This window comes from Aulostomus chinensis, chromosome 13 (genome assembly GCF_037954235.1).
Source record: "Aulostomus chinensis isolate RoL2024-O1b breed Wild chromosome 13, RoL_Achi_v1.0, whole genome shotgun sequence".
Taxonomy (NCBI): Eukaryota; Metazoa; Chordata; class Actinopteri; order Syngnathiformes; family Aulostomidae; genus Aulostomus; species Aulostomus chinensis.
Genome location: NC_141332.1, coordinates 18,584,863 through 18,593,111, shown reverse-complemented (window position 1 = coordinate 18,593,111; position 8,249 = coordinate 18,584,863).

Here is an 8,249-nt window from a genome sequence, read left to right as displayed (position 1 = left end):
TAATCCCTCTACAGTATCTATAACTGGGTTTCTAATAAATGTGGGGGTGGTGATTTATTTTTAATTACTTCCTTAAGAATTTTGAAGTAAGAGTTTTTCTGTGAAAAATGACATAGTCAGTGATCATCACGGAGCGAGTGCCACACCCTGCTCATTTCACAAGTGACATGTGCATTTGCATGCAATTGGAAAATGCATACATTTCAGACTTTGCTGGTCATTTAATAACTGCAGGCTGATAAGGATGGAATTTGATACTCTCTTGTGTTTCTCTTATTTTTGCATCAAAATAAACACAACGCCAGCACCAGGTCACACAGGGCTGATCCCACAATGGAGAGGTTATGTGAGTGGTGTGTTTGAACTTGTTCTCCCAGTCTTGGCAGTGGAACTGCAGGGAAGATGAGGAGGAGGGCGGGATGGCTGCTGCTGTTCCTCCCGGAAAGGGGACCGTCTCCCAAGGGACAGCTGGCCCTGTTTGAAGGAGGCAAAATTCCCACAATCCCCTGTCTGCCTCCAGAGCTGAGGGCCAGAGGTGATGCTGGCCCAGCCCTGCCCATCTTGAGCATCCACCTCTTCTCCACTACCTCCACAGTTTCAAGGTCTCAACCAGCCCCCGACCACCATCACCACCACACATAGACTCACTCTCCCAACCCCCATCTATCCCCTCCTCCTCTGTCACCTGAGCCACACAGGTAAATGCTTGACTTTATTTGATGGATGCGGTTTCCCACGGCGACAGTGATGTACGCAGGGCCAGAAGCCCCTCCTCTGGTGGAGTCTGGAACTAGAGTGGTGATTTTGTCCTGATAACCTCCATGGCGCACCCCTTTTGAGCTGGGGCAAGAGAAACCAGAGAGGACAAGACATCCTGTGTGACACACCGGAGTGTACGCCTCATCAGGCTGAAACAAAGAGGGCTCCTTTCGAACATTGGCCCATTAGGATGTCCACACAAATCCAACCAACATACTTAGTGAACATGATATGACATGAAGGAGTAGAGATCCTGGGCTCATGAGTGAAGTCATTCTCCAAATCCTGTTTTAAACCAATTTAGGCAAAGAAAGTTAAAGCGGCATCCATTTCACAGCCTATGGTGCATTAAATGCCCCCAAATCACACCTTGAAGAACAAAAAAATTATGTTTTTGTTCTTTATCAGTGACAACTCCTCCCTCTAGCCCCTCCCATCTCCTCCCCATTATTAGCCGATAGGGCTACATTAGAGATAAACAGGACAATGGCCGGGGTGAAGGCCTGGATCACAGTTGTTTCTTATCTCTCACCTCATCTGCAGCCTGTGGTGTCTCTGTCAGAGGATGTTGTTAAACCAAGTCAAACACTCAAACATCCTGTGGCATCACCCTCCCTGTATACCCCACAGAAACACAAGCACAAGCACAAGCACAAGCACATATGCGTGCGTGCGTGCGTGCACACACACACACACACACACACACCCACACACCCACACACTTCTCCTTTATAGCTGTTCACACTTGGCTGGGGCTTGACCGCTGTAGACGGTTCACGGGCCCATGTATGCTGTTTGGTGATATGAGGAGATTACAGGTTGGTATGATTAGGAAATGAGCAGGTAAAGGCATGTTTACAATCATTTAATTATCACTTTATTATCTCATTAAACAAAATTAGAACCAGGGCTGTCACTATGGTTTAAAATTTCTTTGATATATAAAGTTCTGAAAGTGTCGTTTTTGACCAACTTTCATCAGGACAAGCATGCAGAAAGCTTACATGATGAGAGTCTCTCTCTCTCTCTCTCTCTCTCTCTCTCACACACACACACACACACACACACACATCTGTGAAGGGAGGAAGCCCCGGTGCAGGCAGGTTAATATCAGGAGCACTTGACAACAATAGTGTGTTATGAGGTGCTGCAGCAGTAATAAGGTCTTTGTTGGGACTTTAGAGCACAGCCACATCGCATCATTACTCATCCTGGGAGACCAGTTGCCAGTCGGCATGGCAACTGGGACTTGGCTGAAGCCAGAAGCAAGACCAGAATCTCAATGCCTGGAGAGCGAACACACACACAAAGAATGTTCTAGAGGAATGAAAAAGTTTACAAGTGGCCACGGTGACCCCAGACCACTGCTTCGGAGATGGGATGGAGTTGATCTAAAAACCCAACAAATTAAATTAAAATGATTTTTTTTTTTCAAAATGAAGTCTGAAATAAGTTGGACTGTAAATGAAATTTCAGATGGAGTTCAAAAAAAGCTGCTAATGCAACTTCAATTTAAAGTTTTAAGACATTATCACATCATGTTTTCCAACATTTTACCCCTGGACATAAACTTCTGATAAATAAAGCTGCATGACTGATGCCATCAAACAGGAAATGGACTCAATTCATTCCAAGTCCCACCTGTATTAGTGAAGTGGCAGTTAGGGAGTGGAGTCAGTGCAGGTATGCAGCAGTGTGAGAGTTTCATCCTGCAGGTTGTAGGGTGTGTTGGGTCAGTATGGAGCGGTCAGCAGCTGCTGTCTGGCCTAGGTCCCACAGTTCCCAGGCTGGGGGGATTGACAGGCCAGTAATAAAATCAGGCGCCCTGGTTGGGCTGTGTGCGGCCCATTGTTCCCCCAGCAAGGCCCGCGGCTGCTGTTTACTTTCTCCCATATGCATTATTCAACGGCACAGGAGCTCCCGGAGAAAGGGGCCCCATTCAGGGATCCTCTTGCCCTTGTTTTGTTTTGCTAATTTTCAATTAAAATCAACCATCTCTCACCACTGCCATGGCTGAGTGAGGAAAGAGAGAGAGGGCCACTGTCCCTGCCGTTTGGGCCATCTGAGGAGATTAGACCGAGGGCGTAAATGAGAATAAAGTGGAATGTATCGTTTATACTGTCAGTGATATGTTTTTCTATAGTGGGATTTAAATTGGGACAATGAAAGGGATTTGTGTTTCAGTTGAAGACATACGCTGGCCGCTTACTTGTGGTATTGTTGATGAACATGTACCCCAGCGTGACCTCATTTTTATTTGAATTAGATATGTAAACAACAAGTAAATATCTTCAATTTCTTTTTGATTGTTCAACGCGTGCACTAGTTTTACATAGCAGAATGATACATTTTAGCCTTGAGGTTGCAACAGGAGGATTCCCATATGGTGGGAGAGGGTGTGAACTGGTCACAAAGACAATGACTTCTCAATAATGACTCCCAGAAGTCATTAAATGTTGCCAGTCGGGGCAGGCTGGACTAATCAATAAGTCCAGTGATAGCTCTCTTTTTAAGTCACCTCTTTCACATAGGAGGGGGCTGAGCTAAACTTGTGGAGAGCAGGGACAGATGCGGTGACAGTGGGGAACTAGCAGAGTTAAAGATTCACTACACATCTGTCACTCTAGTAGCGGCAGCAGCCAGGAGTCTTCCCCCGCTGACAGCCTGCCAGCCCGCCCGCCTGCCTGCCTCCCTGACGCCATGCCTACCTGTGGCTGCTAAGCTTTACCATCTGCCTGTCCTGTTTGCCTCATTGTCAATGCGACTCCTCATCTTCCCCCAATACACTTCAATTTTCTTGTCACAAATCCCTTTGCTGCACTGATATCTCACATCTTCCTCTTAAATTACCCCTTGAAAAAAAAAAACTCTGGAAGGCCGTCCTAATTGGATGCCTCCCAAAGCCTTCACTCTCACTCCCTGTCAATAATTACAGTTCAGCAGCAACCTGTTGTAACCTGCTCCAGATCGTAGAGCCGACAACAGTCATTGAACAAAAATCATTTACCACAGCATGAATCTATATGTCACCACCGTAGTGTAGCCAGAGTGTTTCTTTTGCTGTGTGTAAAGAGAGCTGGATTGGCTGTGGGCTCACGCTAGCCCGTTAGAGCCTGGTGAGTGGGGATGTGAATGTGGAGGGCCTCTTGGCTTGGCTGGACACAGTCTGTTCCCCTGCTGGGTGCAGGTGAGCTCTCAATGCAGCCGTCAGCACCTGCCTTCTTTGTTCCCGTGTTGATGGCTTTATGGCGTGAAGGGGGTCCGTCTGTCTGGCTCTCGTAAAGCCAGCAGCACAAGACCTAGTAAAAGCTACACTGCTGCCAGGGTATTGTGTAGGGCCCCCGTGGCTCCCGGAGTAGCCCCACCAGCCACAGAGAGGATTTTAGCCAATGCTTGATTTCCGAAGTAATCTCAAAAGAAAAAATAATCGGATGAAAGTAACTGTGAGTACATTTGTGAGGTATCATTCACGTATTATCATTTTAATTTACACTGAACAAACACAATAAAATAAAAACATGCGGTCTTTTACAGTCTTCTGGTTGACTTTCATTTGTTTCAACTCTTCAGTTTTATATGTTATTGTGTTGGCATTTTCAGAGCAGTTTCACAACACAAAAAATAAATCATAACTTGGAGATTTACACTTTGCTTGTTGAAATTCGGTAATAAATCACTAGGCATCTATTTATACTTGATAAGCAAGTTGGTGCCATAAAAGTGTCAAAAAATGACACCCATCAAATTTCATTAAAAAAAAAAACAGCCAGAAATACAATAAGTCAATCATAACTTAGCTCTTGTGACAATATACAGAATAAGGAGACTTTCTCCATGGTAAAACATAAAGTGGGTGGATCTAGGAATCTCTTGCACCACATTAATAAAAGTTCCATTGCAGTTTTATTTGTATTATACCATTTATACAAAAAAAAATGCCCGAAGTGCATTAACAGCGAAATAAAACATTAGAGTCAAGAGCGCATGATCGTGTCAGGACTTAACGGATTAAACAACGTTTATCAAGGATATTTTAGTTCTCGTCCATTGTTTGAGTCTATGGGGACCTTGTTCAAATGTTCACATCAGTTTGAGTGACAAACACAAAAAGTCTCAACCGCAGACGAAGTAGCTCAATGGCCGTGAGAGGTCAATGATTGCACAGAAATCAGCCCTACATTAATGTTTAATTTATATGATTTTCCTGGATATGAAATCTGCCTGATAAGCTCAAGCAAATTAAGTGGCTGAAAGGAGGGCCATAAGCAGTTCAGTATTTGAGATTGGGTCTTTGAGTGGGAGCATCTTAGAAACCAATTACCAGACAAGAAATAGATCATTATTTTTTCTTAGAGGATTGGGTTGTGGGGATATGAGGGAGGGGGGCAAAGGTGGTTGCTAAAAGGAAGGGAGGGTTTTCTAAATTGAGGAGGGAGGGCACAATAAAGACATAATCATCTACCCTCAACTTTTCCTATCCAACTTTCAGATTTTAATTTGCCGTCTGTGAAGTGGTACCTAATTTACTTTCGCCTCATCCCTTCAATGCACCATTGTTGCCGCTGCTGAGATTCAGAGCTTCCTCTCTTAGCTCACCTCGGCGTGAAATTGGTTTAATGAAGCTGAAAGGTATGGGGCTCTCACAACACTGTGGATTCCAGTGACACTGCTTGATCCACCCACCCCTCCTCTCAGTAACCCCCAACACACACACACACACACACACACACACACACGCACGCACAACCCACAGCTCCCTGCGTACTCACATTACGATGACAATTTATAACACACCCCACAAAAGATCCCTATCTCACACATTACATCAGTGCATATTCAGTCCCTTTGAGGGTGCCAACTCTCAGGCAAACGCTGGAGTGAGTGACTGATCAGTTTGGGCATGTGGCATGCATGAGGCACTTCAAATTATCAGCCAATACCAGTATTAAAATGAATGAGATGCTTGGCTGGTGTGTGTGTGTGTGTGTGTGTGTGTGTGTGTGTGTGTGTGTGTGTGTGTGTGTGTGTGTGTGTGTGTGTGCGAGAGAGAGAGAGAGAGAGAGAGGGAGAGAGAGAGAGAGTTTAAAAGTATAAGAGAGAGAGGGGGGGGGGAAAAGGTAATGTAAAAAGAAAAGAAACGTGAGATATGAAGGGGTGAAATTAATCAGATAGTCACCTTGCCCCTGTTTTTTTTTCCCACCTCTCCAATCTGACCCTGTGAAAGGTGTTCTCCTGTTACCTGGCCTGCTGGGTGTGGCTTGTAATTGGAATGGGAAGGAAGTCCTGTGGGATTATTGTGTGTGTGTTTTCTGTGTGTGTGTGTGTGTGTGTGTGTGTGTGTGTGTGTGTGTGTGTGTGTGTGTGTGTTACATTAATATGATCCCCTTTAGTCATATCGTTTACTTCTTCTCGTCCTCTTTAAGGACAATTGAATGGAAATGCATCTGTAACTGAATATTCTAAACTGGACCACTCGCCTCTGGTTTGAGGCCTGGTAGTTTTTTGTGGAAAAAACTTCAGGAGACAGAGAGAGAGAGAGAGAGAGAGCGAGAGAGAGAGAGAGACAGTTAAAGTTCAAACAGAAGCACTAGAAGCAGACAAGGGAAGGGACAGGCCTGGTTGACAAAGGTTTCTTTACACTGTAATGACACGGACATTATGCTGAACTTTGCCTGCCGTAACTCAAAAAGAACGACTACTTTCACTGCTGCGGAGCTCCGGCCAGCAGCACGCACTGCTGTTTGTCTTTCAAATGCCATTGTGGGTGAGGCCACTAGTGTACTCACAAAGTGCCTGTTACAACTTTCCATTCACAGTGGGATTGTGAAACTCACAAAAGGGATGTCAAATTACCGTGCTATGATTTTTGTGCAATTTCAAATGTCCGACCATCATCTTGTCGGTCTTGGCAAATGAGTTTACAACACTTTTCGTCTTTCTTTTGACTTCACAGTCAGTCAGAATAGTTTAAACATAGAAAGAGTGGTCGTGCACACGTCCGCGCATGCACACACACACACACACACACACACACATACACACACACACACATACATACACACGCACAGAGCAGCACTAAACTGCTGCATTTAGCTTCTTCCCAAGCGAAAACCTGATCTGCAGTGGAAGCAGATTACAGCTGAACCAAACCATGGGAGCGCTATCTTTTACAGGTAATTACTCAATTATCAGTAAACACTGTCGCAGGGGACACAATGGCATAGAGGGGATCACACAAACCGTTGAATGATTCCCTTCAGCAGCATTACAACATGCATTCACAAACAGGGTAGCCATGTGAAGACAAGGGGAAAATAATGACACAAGCTTATGAGTACATTCCTGTTCTGTGGCACAAGATAACAAGTGTTCTTTAAGAAGTGTTGTAGGTTGTGTGTGTATTAGTTTTTTGTATTATTTTTACCTTTAATTCCTCTCTAGCACTAAGTTGTAAGATAAGCTGCATATACAAACTGGAATTACTGCAGATAAGCTTGTTTATTTGTATCTCATCACCTGGCTGTGTTTTCACAGTATTGCTTTCTGCCACTAGTGGGAGCTAGTAAACAGATTACAGGAAGCTGAGTGGTTCCCAGCAGGTTCCAGCTCAGAAGAAGTTCTTATTTGCACAGTTTTTAGAAGTAACAGTGATTTTTTTTTTTTTTATGTGTTTAAAGGTGCAGGGTAAGACACACGCACACCCGGCACGTACGCGCACACACGCGCGCACACACACACACACACACACACACACACACACACACACACACACACACACATCCTTGTACTTATATCTTTGTGAGGACTTTCATTGACATAATACATTCCCTTGCCCCTCAGTCTAAACCTAACTATCTCAACTGACCCTAACCTCGACCCTAAACCTAACCAGGACCTGATTCTAACATTGACCCTTAAACCAAGTCTTGATCTTCAAATGGCCATTTGAAGATGTGATAACTGGCTAAAATGTCTTCACTTTCCAAAATTGTTCTCACTCTGTTGTGTAAATACATATTCTAGTCCTCAATACGTAGCAAGTACAGGAACACACACACACACACACACACACACAGCTTGATGAACAGAGAGATGGGTGTGTGAAGTAACACTAATGAGTTCTGAAAGGATGAGCAACCTTTCATTCTTTTCACGTGTCTATGAACAACTTTACAGCAGATAAAATGTTTCACACCAGATTTTGATTTCTTGTGTTTTGCCTCCCTGTGTTTTCACCTGGAGTGTGAAGCCACACACACTCACACAGGTAACCGACAACATATGGGATTACCTGCTTGTGGTTTGTGGTCTTTCACCTGGCTTTACGTCACATACCATGGTCCTTCCCTGTGGTCCAAAAAAAAACCAAAACCTCACCAAGCAGGTTAACACGCTGGGCTGTGGCAGCAGCACTTCAGGCCCTCTAAATCTCTCCTGAGACAACCTGCCATGAGGTCATGAGGAATTAGAGGGGAGGAAGGAGGTCTCCT